This window comes from Bombina bombina, chromosome 2 (genome assembly GCF_027579735.1).
Source record: "Bombina bombina isolate aBomBom1 chromosome 2, aBomBom1.pri, whole genome shotgun sequence".
Taxonomy (NCBI): domain Eukaryota; kingdom Metazoa; phylum Chordata; class Amphibia; order Anura; family Bombinatoridae; genus Bombina; species Bombina bombina.
The window spans coordinates 876,305,201-876,321,052 of NC_069500.1; positions in this window are offsets into that span (position 1 = coordinate 876,305,201).

The window sequence follows — 15,852 nt, forward strand, 5'->3', positions numbered from 1 at the left end:
TCTTGCGGACCTGATCCGCAGTGTCGGATCAGGTCCGCAAGCCCTTTGATAAATGGGCCTGCATGCATACGGCTGTCACATCTAGCTTAAATGAGATACGAGCTGATATAACAGATTTAGGAGGCAGAATGGAAGCTCTGGAGGAGCACAGAGACACAGTGACAACTGAAATAGAAGCCTCATCTCAGACCCTACAGATACAACAACAAGCAATTAATGAGCTACAAGACAAGGTCGATGACCTAGAAAATAGGTCACGTCGCAACAACATTAGGCTGAAAGTTGTCCCAGAAACAATAACTACCCCTGAACTCAACACATATCTACAACACCTGTTCAGAAATATCACAGGGGGATCTGAAGAATCAGTATTTGCAATTGAAAGAGCCCATAGGGCATTACGAGCAAGACCTAAGGAAGATGCTCCCCCTAGAGACGTCATCATAAAACTGTCATTTTTCCAAGAAAAAGAAAAAATCCTCAAAGCATCTAGAGACAAACCAACTTACAAATATAAAGGTAGTGTTATTCAATTCTTCTAGGACCTAAGCCTCCGTACACTACAGAGAAGAAGCACCTTACGCCCCCTGACCTCTATATTACGTAAAAATCAAATCAAATATAGATGGGGATTCCCTTTCGCTCTGCACATTCTCAAGGACAACAAAACCATCACAGTCCATGAAATTGAAGACATCTCCCCCACATGTAAGCTCCTGGGTATGGAGACCCCAAATATACCAACTGAAGAACAGCCTCACCTCCCACCAAGCACTTCTGGACGTCCAGGATGGACGAAAATAAACCGGAAAAGAGTCAAGAATTGATACAGGAAGACTCCTCAAAAGGTTACACTTTGAAATACTGACATTGATATAGGGGGGACCAGAGTTCATCCCTTTAACCGCCAAATGGGGGTTGATAATCTTAATCTTATTCCCTTCCTGGAAGGAAATCTTAAGGGTCCAATATGAAGATATAACCTTTGAAAAGACACAGGGCCCGAAATATATCTCCTCTGGTTTAGCGGAGATGCTTTATAGACAGTTATCTCCTGTCTAAATTCCATGTTTGTTTAAATTACATCCTGTTTTAATGTTGCTGACAATTTAGATGATAACATAAACTTCGCCTTTACTCAGCTCTAATCACCTATTCTGGGGTGATACTAGTGTTAATTAATGAATAGATTGAAAATCTATTATTGTTCATGTTGTTATTTTTGTATGTTTTTTAAAAGTTTTATTTTATCTTCACTTTTTATGTTTTTTAAGGTTGCCGAGTCTACTCTACCTCCCAGGTCAGACTGCCATAGTAAGGTCCTTCTGATGGAACCACGCGACTCTCTGGGGTTGTATGTATCAACATCTTATGTATCTAGGTTGACAAAAGCCACACACAACAAAACAACATTCCCATGATTCCAAAAATACATCTTATTTCTCATAATGTGAGGGGGCTAAACACTAACATTAAAAGACGCACAGCAATGACCCAATACCATCGTATGGGAGCCAATATTTTATTTCTCCAGGAGACTCACTTTACTAGGGACATAATCCCCAAATACTGGGCAAGAGACTTCACACAACACTATCATGCAACCACCACTTCTAAGAAAAGGGGAGTCTCGATCTTGATCCACACTAGTCTGGCTTTCAAACATGAATCTACGATAGCAGATAAAGAGGGTCGATATCTTATAATTAAAGGCCAATTTGGGGAAACTAAGGTCATCCTATGTAATATATATGCTCCTAACAATAACCAACACTCCTTTTTCATCCATATATCTCACCTGCTTACTGAATGGTCCCAACACAAAATCATTCTAGCAGGGGACTTCAACATAACCATGACCAAATTTATAGGAAATAAAACTAAACTCACTGCTAAACAATCTAGACACAATAGATTAGTGAACACTATTCTAGAGAATCTAGCCCCACATGCGGTATATGACTCGTGGTACACACTATACGGCAAGACCCAAGACACCACTTTCTATTCAGCAGCCCACAAACAATACACGAGAATAGATTATATCTATACTAGTCAAATCTTACAACCACTTTTACAGTCATCGTCGATTCAGATTTGTGTGTGGTCAGACCACTCAATACTCTCTTTACACATGGAGGGATTTGTAGATACACATAGACACAGGACATGGACATATGACCCATCATTTTTAAAAAATCCTAAACACAAAGACAAATATATCAAATTATTATCCGAATACTGGGAAATGAACAAAGAATCTACGACTAACCCTATATCCCCCTGGGCAGCACACAAAGTGTACATGAGAGGTTTACTTATCCAGGATAAATCCAAAAGCAACAAACAACACAAAGCTCAGCTTGAACAATTACATAAAGAAATTGCAGATTTAGAAACACAACACAAAAGAACACAAAACAAGGCAATCCTCTCTACTATCACAACCAAAAGGGAAAAAGTGGCTAGTATACTGAATAACCAATCAATCAGAGCAATTCAGAGACTAAACACACATTATTACATCCATGCAAATAAACCCGACAGATACTTAGCAAACAAACTTAAAGAGAGATGTAGAGCATCTATCATTCCCTCCATTACACTAACGAACGGCACCTCAGTATCCCACCCACAGCATATAACGGACACATTCGCAGATTTCTACGGAAATCTATATGACGGTAAAAAAGTAACACACTCAGACTCCTTAAAATATCAAACAGAGAAGTTTCTGAGAGAAGCAGACTTATACCTACTCACTAAAGACGACAACAATACATTAAATGCCCCAATCACGAGGGAAGAAGTCGGAAAAGTCATAAAGGAACTCAAAACAGGGAAGGCAGCGGGACCTGATGGGTTTGCAGGGGAATACTATAAAGCTTTCAAAGAAACTCTTATCCCCCACATTACAGACCTTTGTAATTTTATCATGGAGGGGCACACCATCCCAACTGACATGTTACAGGCTAAAATAGTAGTGATTCCTAAACCCGGTAAAAACCATAAATTTTGTGCAAACTTCAGACCAATATCGCTTATCAATCAGGACCTAAAATTACTGACAAAGATTCTGGCCAATAGACTAAAACACATTCTCCCAAAGCTGATACATCCAGACCAAGTGGGTTTTGTAAAAGACAGGGAAGCGCCAGACAATGTACGACGATTGCTGAACATTATAGACTACGTAGGTGACGATCGAGTGCCTTCTCTGCTCCTCTCGTTGGACGCGGAGAAGGCATTCGACAGAATAGACTGGGGATACATGTTTGCAGTGTTACAACAAATGGGATTCGAAGGGACCTTCATTAAAACCTTAAACGCAATCTATTCTAACCCCTCAGCCCAGGTATCTATATCAGGATATAAATCTAAGAGCTTTCCCATACTAAATGGTACAAGGCAGAGATGCCCACTGTCACCCCTGCTCTTCGCGATTTGCATAGAACCCCTAGCGGCTAAAATTAGACTGGACCCAGACATCATAGGGATAAAGATCAAAGACCGGGAATATAAACTGACACTTTTCGCGGACACTAACAAAACCCCTCACATCCTTACCCAATTTATACAAATTATTGGACCATTTTTCCCAAATATCAGGGTATAAAATCAATCTAGATAAATGTGAAGCACTACCCCTAGGACTCCCACAACAAACTAAAAAAATCATAGATATTAACTTTGAGATAAGATGGGCCACCCATTCGCTCAAATACTTAGGAATACACCTCACACCTCAAATTCACCAATTATATAAATACAATTATGAATCTCTATTTAAGGAGATAAAGAAAAACTTGAGCAAATGGAAGTCACACACCTTATCATGGCTAGGCAGACTAGCTACAGTCAAAATGTCAATTCTTCCCCAGATACTATACTTATTTAGAACTCTACCCTTGAAAGTCCCATTACAGGATTTAGAGAAATTGCAAAGAGACTTAGTAATCTTCATTAGAGGTAATAAAGGAGCCCGTATAGCAACTGCTCTGATAACTAAACATAGAAGCCTGGGTGGAATCGGAGCACCTAACATAGTAGAATACTACAGAGCAGCGAGATTAGCACAAACCACACTATTGGGAAGTAATGTTGAAGGGGTCATTTGGACCAACCTAGAGGCAGAGATCAGAGACACCCCTTATTCGGACGACTTACTTTGACAAAAACAAACTAGGAGAGGTCTCATAGACAAACCAGGATTGAGGATCACACAACACACTATGGAAACATGGACCTTTTTAACCAAAAGACAGAATCTATTATCTAAACAAACATTAGTACACCCGATTAGATATCTACTTACCAAAGAGACACAACATATAGTAGACAAATGGGCCAATAAAGGTCTCTATAGGGTGGCGGATTGGCTAAGTGGAGGTAAACCTAAGACTTTTATCCAGATCCAAACCCAATTAGATTCAATAAGACTACATTGGTTCCAATATCTTCAAGTAAACTCCGCAATCCACAAATATATTAAAGATAGACAAGCTAATATAACCACACCCCTAGAAAGCCTACTTAAGTCTACAAATAGACAGAAAGGAGCCATCTCTAAGCTCTATCTACAGATACAAGCATCTCACAATTTATCAAAGTCTAACTTGATTCTCAACTGGGAAAGAGATTTAGATATAAATGAAGATAAGCAATGGTGGGATGATACGTTTAATTCAGCTTGTAAAGGACTTCTAAGTGCTGACCTGAGAGAAAACACTATCAAGACAATGTTCAGGTGGTACCTCACCCCAGTGAAAACAGCTCATATGACACCCAATCATAATAGGTCCTGTTATAGAGGATGCGGGGAGGTAGGCTCATACTGCCACATGTGGTAGGAATGTGGGAGGGTGAGAGACATTTGGACTAAAACATCCAATCTGCTAAGCTCAATTTTAGATGAGGATATTCAGTTAACACCATCACAAGCCCTCCTACACATTCCTTTACTCCAGTTCAATAAACAGATAAACACATTCATTAGAATCATTTGTACGGTAGCAAGATCTTGTATAGCAAAACACTGGAAGACCTCAGCACCCCCTTGGGATGAGATTCTCAATAAGATCTCTCTAACACATCGAATGTATGAATCCGCCTTGCATATATTAGACACACAAACACAATACGAAAAGACCTGGTTTTACTGGACACTGAACAGACATAAAATAAGATAGAGCAAGATAGACTTCTCCCACACTGAGGATGTAGGAATAAACAACAAGACCTGGGAGAGAGAGACAATAAGGAGTCATTCGGTAACTTAATTTTATTTCTATTTATTTTTAGTTATTATTATTTTTTATTTCTATTTCTGATTTTATGTTCAATTGTGTTACTGTTTTTTCTCTAAGCTGTTATTAAGAAACCTACAGAATCCTCAAAGAATACAGCTTAAGTTCAGTTAATAGTTGAATTTAATTGTTGAAAAATTATACTGTTAGTCTTTACCTGAGGTATAAGAATGTGACTACTCACAGGTTAATATATTTCGGAACATTTTTATTAGGAAAGAGGATATAGATAATATTACGCCTAAAGAACCTCTAAGAAGCAATAAACAAAGAACTCTTGAGCGAAGATAAGACAAGACATTGGACACTTTTATGAGGAGAACCTGATATTTAAACTATATACTGTAATATCACATGTTTACCTCACCTCTTTTATATGATTAGCTAGTTATAGAATGAATGTTTCATAATAAGTAATGACATGTATATGATCTGTGAAACCCTGTGACAATAAAAAAGATTTAAACATAAAGTTGTGAATTCTAACAACATTAGTAGAGAAATTGTTGTCCCTTCATTGTGTCCTAATCCTAAGAATTCTCTGGAGAGATCTTTACATTCTTTGGATGTAGTAAGAGCTTTGAAATATTATGTTGAAGCTACTAAAGATTTCAGAAAGACTTCTAGTCTATTTGTTATCTTTTCTGGTTCTAGGAAAGGTCAGAAGGCTTCTGCCATTTCTTTGGCGTCTTGGTTAAAGTCTTTGATTCATCATGCTTATGTAGAGTCGGGTAAATCCCTGCCTCAAAGGATTGCGGCTCATTCTACTAGGTCAATTTCTACTTCCTGGGCTTTTAGGAATGAAGCTTCTGTTGATCAGATTTGCAAAGCAGCAACTTGGTCTTCTTTGCATACTTTTACTAAATTCTACCATTTTGATGTTTTCTCTTCTTCTGAAGCAGTTTTTGGTAGAAAAGTACTTCAGGCAGCTGTTTCAGTTTGATTCTTCTGCTTATAATTTCAGTTTTTTTCTTTGTAAGATTAAAACTTTTTGATTTGGGTTGTGGATTATTTTTTCAGTGGAATTGGCTGTCTTTATTTTATCCCTCCCCCTCTAGTGACTCTTGCGTGGAAGTTCCACATCTTGGGTATCTGCTATCCCATACGTCACTAGCTCATGGACTCTTGCTAATTACATGAAAGAAAACATAATTTATGTAAGAACTTACCTGATAAATTCATTTCTTTCATATTAGCAAGAGTCCATGAGGCCCACCCTTTTTGTGGTGGTTATGATTTTTTTGTATAAAGCACAATTATTCCAATTCCTTATTTTTTTGATGCTTTCGCTCCTTTTTTATCACCCCAATTCTTGGCTATTCGTTAAACTGAATTGTGGGTGTGGTGAGGGGTGTATTTATAGGCATTTTAAGGTTTGGGTAACTTTGCCCCTCCTGGTAGGAATGTATATCCCATATGTCACTAGCTCATGGACTCTTGCTAATATGAAAGAAATGAATGTATCAGGTAAGTTCTTACATAAATTATGTTTTTATTTAGTACTATGTTGAGAGCTAAAAAATTGTACATTATTATACCAAATTTGTTGGTTTCATATCTGGTATCTTTAAATTTTTATTTTTTATGTTTGCATTTTCATTTTGAATTATAAATATTTATGTACTCATGCCGCACGTTAATTTAGGAACATGTATTGTTTACTGAACACAGCCGTTGATATGGCAACTATTTATGTTGTTTTGATTGGTTGTGGGAGGTATAAATTGTTTCCTTACATGAAGGAGGTTATGTCTATGATTAAGTGCCGCAGGGCACGAAACATGTAAGGTCTCCTCCTCCTCTGAACATGTTTTGCACTATGAGTGTTTAATTTTTTACTTTTGAATAAATGATTTTTTTATATTTTGACCTCATACCTTGGAGTGCCGCCCATTTCTTTTCTGACGTTTTCTGGTTGGCTCAGCCATCTTTTGGCTGGCACCACGCTATTGCCTTATTTTGCACATTGCGCTTTCCGGCTTTTTTGGAACCCTGCTGGGAATAGTTTCTGAGTTCTGCCGCAGGCTCACAGACTACAGCAACACCGTCCCCCGACTATCTGATTTTTTTAGGGGTGATGTGGAGACTAGCCTTTGTTCGAGTGATTTTGTCCTCGAGGTATCCCTTTATTCTTGGTCGTAGTGCAGCTATTGCGCTTACGGCTCTAGTGACCTTGCTTCTGTCTTTGCTTCCTTAGCACCTTGGAGCATTGGACTCTGGCAAGGGGTGGTCTCGTCTTCTGGTCAGGACCTGCAAGTTTTTCTCGTTGTCCATGTTACTTTGGACATTGTATGGTATCTCGCAGGGGTCTGGTTTTATATCAGATGGGGGATTTCAGTTTCCGGGTTCTTGTTTATTTGAGGCTCGGACCTCTCCTCCCTCTGGTCTTCCGGTGACTGAGGTTTTTCCCAGTGTTTCCATTGTGGATCCCATTGCGGGTTGCACTGGACTGTTAGGATCTAGAGCTGATCCGGGGGTTCCTCTAGCTCCAGGAAACTTGGGCGGTGTCCTTTGGTTGGGCTAGTTGAACTGGTTCAGTTGAACAGGTTTTCTGGGTGCCGATGTCCCCTGGGCTTGCCTTTCACCTTGGTCGGTTTCCCTTGGTCAGCTTGCTGAAAGAGTGTTATGGCTTCAATGCTCTGCAAGGAAAGGGGTTCGCTGTGGAACCACTGCAGCTATGGCACCTTGATCTGGGTGCTAGCCAGTTAAATTCTTCAGGGGATTCCTTTCAGGTCAGGGTGTTGGAGAATTGTTCTCTCGGTTCAGCCTATGGCTGTGTCCTGGGGGCAGGTGCTCTGTCCTCCGGCCCGTTTGCCGGCCCCCTATGTCTTGGGGGTCTTATATCCTTTCAGAAGTGTGGTCCCTATCTTAGAGCTTCTCCTGGCTTCAGGAGGTTAGGACAGACGGGTTAACATATTTTGGAGAGAGGTACACTCTCTGAGTTGTTCTGTCCATTTGGAGAGTTGCTGGATTCGTCTTGAGTCTGTGTTGGGCCTTTAGCTAGATCTCTAGGTCTACGGCCTTGTCAACGTCCTCCATGTGGTATTTCGGGTTTGCACCCGAGCACTATTGTAATGGATATGCCATTTTTTCCGCTCGTTGTTTGAGCCTGGGGTTTTTCTGGTCCCCTGGTTTCATACCTGCCGATGCTTGGGCTGGCCCGGCTGGTGGTAGGTCCTGAGATCCGTTCTCTCGGATCTTGGGGGCGCATTGGTCTCGTTGAGGTTCGGGACTCTCCTTTTATTTTGAGACCTATGTGTAGGTCTGGCGGTTTCGGTTGCCTAGAGTATGCCTTCTGTAGTAGAGGTTTAGCACTCTACATTTTGGTAGTCACTTCTAGCAAGTATTTCTTCTGTGTCATCCTGAGGATGGTTGCATGTTCTTGACTCAGGTGTTTACCTACGTCTGGGTCTGCTACATGTAATTTTGCATGAATTCCTCATTGTTCTGAGTTCGGTTGATGTTTGGTCTCCGTTTTCAGTTGTTCCTAGGTGCTGTTGATTTGCTGCCTGGCAAGTGAAGGGCTGCTCTTTGAACCCAGCTACAGCTGTGTGTGCCTTGATCGAGTGCTAGATAGCGGTTCCAATGCTTGCAGGATGTTGGGAGAGCTTTTTATCTGTTCTGCTACCGGTTCCTTGTGGTTTCTTTTTGGATTGGGCGTTACTTCTCCTTGTCCCCATTTAGGTCTTGCAAGCTTGGTTTGATTGGGGGGGTTCCATTTATGGAGTTTCTGGTAACCTTTCGGTTCCCATTTAGTTATTCCTTGCCTTATTCCTTTAGGAGTTTTTGCGGGGGTTCCCTTCACTAGTAAAGGGTGTGTTGTGGGGGAACGACTGTTGGGTGGCGGTGTCTCCTAGAGGACTGTTGGTTAAGTTGTGTCTGATGTTGCGGTCTCTAGCTAGGTTTCCGGGCTGTCTGCTGGTCAGTGTCCTTGGGGCCTTTTTCCCTTTTTGTTTTCTCGGCTTCGAATGAAGTGGGGTTTTTTGTTGGGTAGTGGTTTCAGGCATGGGGCCCTCAGAATGGGCCACCTATTGTACCCTCCCGTTTTGGCATTCAGTGTCCTCTATAGCTTGGGTATTGCTTTCCCAAAAGTAATGAATGCAGCTGTGGACTCTTTCCATTTAGGAAGAAAAACATAAATTATGCTTACCTGATACATTTATTTTCTTCCAATGGAAAGAGTCCACAGCTCCCCACCCATAATTTTTTATGTGGGGCATCTTTGTTTTTATTCTTCTGGCACCTTTTCATCCTGATATTTCTTCTACTCTTCCTTGTTCCTCGGCAGAATGACTGGGGAATGAGGGAAGTGGGAGGAGTATTTGAGCCTTTGGCTGGGGTGTCTTTGCTTCCTCCTGGTGGCCAGGTTCTTAATTCCTAAATGTAATGAATGCAGCTGTGGACTCTTTCATCGGAAGAAAAGAAAATGATCAGATAAGCATAATTTATGTTTTTTCAGACTCAGACAAAGGGAGACTCACTGGATCCACAAATTGAGAAGTTTGCATCCATCTGGTCTCAATATAAATGTGGATCTGGCAGCCTTCCACTGATTTCTGGGGGATTTTTTTTTTGTAGATTTGACTTTCTTTGTTCCCTAGGTCATAGGTATTGTAGTTTGCTTCCTCTTACTATCTACCTCTGCACTACTATTGATTGGGTAGTATTTGGCTACAGCCTCCCTATATTCATTCCTGTGTGTTTATAGTTTTAGAGGATTTCAATCACATTTTAGTTGTTAATTATCCCTATCTACAATGGGTAGCTTATATTACAACTTATTACTAGAATTTTATATTTTTGTTTTAGTTTATATAGATATCATATGGATTATGTGCATACTACTTTTAGATTGATGATATATTCCTAGATGGGTTCATTGGGGGTGTTTTGTGGCCCATTGTCTATTATTTGGGGTTATATATTATCTAGAATGCTTTTAACAATATCTGTAGATTTATTGTATATGATATATGTGTTGCACGATTATGTATCTTCTGACTTTTTTATTTAGTTATAGTGTTATACATTTACTGTATTTACATCACCTATATTTATATATGATCTTATTGTCTATATAAAACATCTACAAAATATGGGGGTGTTGCTTATTATCTTTATATAGTATATTTCACCTCTGTTATCTATCTTCTAATAAGGGTGTGTGTTGTATTTTATATAGTGATTTTAAATCTAAGCTTTTAATGTTGCAGTGTTTATTACCAATTGTATCTCTTTAACAATATCAACATCCGCTTTGGGGTGTGAGCATATATCGTCCACTGATTGGCCTGAGGGCCTTATATCTAGAGCAAGGGTTTTTATGTTAGTTGCAGCCTGATGAAGCGGCATGTTTTGGTTGAGAAACGCGTTGTTGTTTATCTTTGTTTTTAATAAATTTGCCTTTTTTTATCTACCCTTGCTCCATGTGAGCTGCTAGTGCAATGTTAAATGTGGAGAGTGTATTGCTCTCCGCATTCAACGATGTCTTGCGGACCTGATCCGCACTGTCGGATCAGGTCCGCAAGACATTTCTTAAATTATGCCTCATTGTGAAAATCCTCCTGATTGTGAAACTTTAAAGGGGAGAGCGCAGCATGGTTTTAAAGTATCAGTAACGGATAACACATCTGCTTTTCTTTTTAATTCCCAATAGTCTTTAATTTAATGTTTAGAAAATACATTTTCTACAATTGATTTTTCCTTCTATACCATAATACAAGAGCTCACAGCTATTCTGCATTGTGTTTGATGGTCCTAGATTGGAATAGCTGTTTCTCTTTGCTAAATTTATGTCTTAGTTTCGCAAGACAAATCTGGAGACCATAAACCCCCTAGAAATTCCCAATCCATACCCACAAACTGCACAGTTATGCCCCCTTAACACTCAGCTATCTCCTGCAACTGAATCACCCAGACATGCCCCTAGACTGCTTTATCCATCCTGCTTAGGACTGCTCTGAATTTGTTGCTAGACCACCCTGACTTTGCCTCTAACCTCACAGTCTCAGTTTAAAAAAAAAAACCTAATGGGGTTAGGAATGCATCATATTTCAAACAGGTATAAAGTCTGGTGCAAACAATGCTGGTGTTGTTTAAAATAAATTTCTCTTACTTGGTGTATCCAGTCCACAGATTCATCCTTGCTTGTGGGATATTCTCATTCCCTACAGGAAGTGGCAAAGAGAGCACACAGCAGAGCTGTCCATATAGCTCCCCCTCAGGCTCCGCCCCCCCCCAGTCATTCTCTTTGCCGCTCTAACAAGTAGCATCTCCATGGGAGGGTAAAGTGAATGTGGTGTTAGATTTGTAGTTTTTATTTCTTCAATCAAGAGTTTGTTATTTTAAAATAGTGCCGGTTTGTACTATTTACTCTGAGGCAGAAAGTGATGAAGATTTCTGCTGAGAGGAAAAAGATTTTAGCATGTTGTAACTAAAATCCATTGCTGTTCCCACACAGGACTGTTGAGTACCGGAGAACTTCAGTTGGGGGAACAGTTTGCAGGCTTAACTGCTTAAGGTATGCTCAGTCACTTTTTTCTAACAAGACTTAGTAATGCTAGAAGACTGACAGAAATCCCCATGTGGGAAGGTAAGCCATATTCTGAGACTCAGTATAGAAGCATGGCTTAGTTAAAGGGCTTCTTAAATCACTGGTGGACACTGTTATGGGGAAAATCGATTATTTGATTACTATAATCTGATATTTGTACAAGTGTTTATTACGTTTGGAACACTTTTTGGGGTTTTATTACGCCTCGCATATCTTTAGACACCTATTTTGGCTTGGGAAGGCCACACAACTCCGGAGTGAGGAAGGAGGGGGCCTAATTTTCGCGCCTTAGTTATTTTGCAAGACAGCTTCATGCAGCTTCACGTGCAGAGTCCAGAGATTGCTAGAAGGACTCCAGAGAGGCTTATTTTAATCCAAAACTAATCCCCAAGGAAGGTAGGGCCACAGCAGAGACTGTGGCATGGTGCTGTAGCTTATTAAACCGGTGGTCTGCTTTAATTTGCTCCGGTTTGGGCAATAAGGGGTTAATTGTCTTGAAATTTACTGTGCAATCATTTCAAAGCATTAGGATCATATAGTGAAAATTTCATAAAGATTGGATTTTTTTTGAGTTGCAGTAAAAAAGTGTGCGCTCTTTATTATTTAAAGGCACAGTACCTTTTTTTCAAAAATTGTATTTTACTGTATTTGAGTGCTGTCTAAGTCTGTTTAACATGTCTGAGCCTACAGATAAACCCAGTTCTATGTGTTTAATAGCCATGGCGGTACCCCCTTTACATTTGTGTTTAAAGTGTGCTAAGGTTTCTAAACATTTTAAAGACCATGCAGAGACACTTAAAAATGTAGCCCAAGATGATTCTTTGACGGAAGGTAATGAGGATAGTCCTCCTTCCTCTCCCCATGTGTCAACACCAGTTACGCCCGCGCAAGCGTTGCCTAGTACCTTTAGCGCATTGGGCCCTATTACATTACAACAATTAGCAGCAGTCATGGATAATTCCCTTGCAGCTTTTTTATCCAAACTGCCAGTTTTTCCAAAAAAGCGTGATAGCTCAGTTTTAAGAACAGAGGATGAGCAATCAGAAGCTTTGGATGATTTATCTGTTGTACCCTCACAACACTCTGAAGTGGCAGTGAGGGAGGGGCTGTCCGAGGGAGAAATTTCTGACACAGGAAAAGTTTCTCAGTGGGCAGAATCAGATTCCTTAGCATTTAAATTTAAGCTGGAACACCTCCGCGTACTGCTTAAGGAGGTTTTTAGCTACTCTGGATGATTGTGACCCCATGGTGGTCCCAGAAAAATTGTGTAAAATGGACAGGTTTCTAGAAGTCCCTGTATACACTGATGCTTTTCCGATACCGAAGAGGGTGGCGGATATTGTGACTAGGGAATGGGAGAGACCAGGTGTACCCTTTGTTCCCCCCCCCCCTATCTTTAAGAAAATGTTCCCCATAAATGACCCCAGGCGGGACGCGTGGCAGACGGTCCCTAAGGTTGAGGGAGCAGTTTCAACTCTTGCCAAGCGCACAACCATTCCAATAGAAGACAGTTGTGCTTTCAAAGATCCTATGGATAAAAAATTGGAAGGTTTGCTGAAGAAAATGTTTGTTCAGCAAGGTTTCCTTCTTCAACCAATTGCCTGCATTATTCCTGTAACTACTGCAGTGGCTTTTTGGTTTGAGGCGCTGGAGGAGTCGCTCCAGAGGGAGACTTCATATGACGAAGTCATGGATAGAATTCATGCTTTAAAGCTAGCTAATTCTTTTATCACAGATGCCGCCTTCCAATTAGAAAAGTTAGCGGCGAAAAATTCTGGTTTTGCCATTATGGCGCGAAGAGCGCTTTGGCTCAAATCATGGTCGGCTGACGTGTCGTCTAAAACAAAGTTACTAAACATTCCTTTCAAGGGAAAGACCCTTTTCTGTCCCGAGTTGAAAGAAATTATCGCGGATATCACTGGGGGAAAGGGCCATGCCCTTCCGCAGGATAGACCGTTTAAGGCCAAAAACAAGGCTAATTTTCATTCCTTTCTCAACTTCAGGAGCGGACCTGCTTCAACCTCTGCTGCCGCAAAGCAAGAGGGTAACGCTTCACAGCTCAAAGCAACCTGGAAACCCTTGCAGGGCTGGAATAAGGGTAAACAGGCCCAGAAGCCTGCGGCTGCTACCAAGACAGCATGAAGGGGTAGCCCCCGATCCGGGACCGGATCTAGTAGGGGGCAGACTTTCTCTCTTTGCTGAGGCTTGGGCAAGAGATGTTCCAGATCCCTGGGCATTAGAAATTGTTGCCCAGGGGTATCTTCTAGAATTCAAGGACTCTCCTCCAAGGGGAAGGTTCCACATGTCTCGTTTATCTTCAGACCAGACAAAGAAACAGGCGTTCTTACGCTGTGTAGAAGATCTTCTACACCCAGTTCCAATTGCAGAACAAGGGCTGGGCTTTTACTCAAACCTGTTTGTAGTTCCCAAAAAGGAAGGAACTTTCAGGCCAATCCTGGATCTGAAAATTCTAAACAAATTCCTCAGAGTTCCATCATTCAAGATGGAAACCATTCGGACAATCTTGACGATGATCCAGGAAGGTCAATATATGACTACCGTGGATCTAAAGGATGCGTACCTACATATTCCTGTCCACAAAGATCATCATCAGTTCCTAAGGTTCGCCTTTCTGGACAAGCATTAGCAGTTCATGGCCCTTCCTTTCGGTTTGGCCACCGCTCCCAGAATTTTCACAAAGGTGCTGGGGTCTCTTCTAGCGGTACTAAGGCCGCGGGGCATTGCAGTAGCACCTTACCTAGACGACATCTTAATACAGGCGTCGTCTTTTCACAGAGCCAAGGCTCATTCGGACATTGTTCTGGCCTTTCTAAGGTCTCATGGGTGGAAGGTGAACGTAAAAAAAGTTCTCTGTCCCCGCTCACAAGGTTCCCTTCCTGGGAACATTAATAGACTCGGTAGAAATGAAAATATTTCTGACAGAGGTCAGGAAGTCAAAGCTTTTAACTACTTGCCGAGTTCTTCATTCCATTCCTCGGCCTTCTGTGGCTCAGTGCATGGTGGTAATCGGAATAATGTTTGCGGCAATGGACGTTGTCCCTTTTGCCCGATTTCATCTCAGACCACTACAACTGTGCATGCTCAAACAGTGGAATGGGGATTATGCAGATTTGTCTCCTCAAATACAAATGGACCAGAAAACCAGAGACTCTCTTCTCTGGTGGTTGTCTCAGGATCACCTGTCTCAGGGAATTTGCTTCCGCAGACCGGAGTGGATCATTGTCACGACCGATGCCAGTCTGTTAGGCTGGGGTGCGGTCTGGGACTCCCTGAAAGCTCAGGGCCTATGGTCTTGGGAAGAATCTCTTCTCCCGATAAACATTTTGGAACTGAGAGCGATATTCAATACGCTCCAGGCATGGCCTCAACTAGCGGAGGTCAAATTCATCAGATTTCAGTCGGACAACATCACGACTGTAGCGTACATCAATCATCAGGGAGGAACAAAGAGTTCCTTAGCGATGAAGGAAGTAACCAAGATCATCAAATGGGCGGAGGATCACTCCTGCCACCTATCTGCAATTCACATCCCAGGAGTAGAAAAAGTCGTCAGACTTTTCACCCGGGGGAGTGGGAACTCCACGCGGAGGTTTTTGCTCAGCTGATCCAGCTATGGGGCATTCCAGAATTGGATCTGATGGCATCCCGTCAGAACACCAAACTTCCCCTTTACGGATCCAGGTCCAGAGATCCCAAGGCGGCATTGATAGATGCTCTAGTAGCGCCTTGGTCCTTCAGTCTAGCTTATGTCTTTCCACCGTTTCCTCTTCTCCCTCGGCTAGTAGCCAGAATCAAACAGGAGAAGGCTTCGGTAATTCTGATAGCGCCTGCGTGGCCACGCAGGACTTGGTATGCAGACCTAGTGGACATGTCATCTGTTCCACTATGGAAGCTGCCATTGAGGCAGGATCTTCTAATACAGGGTCCATTCAAGCATCCAAATCTAGTTTCTCTGCAACTGACTGCTTGGAG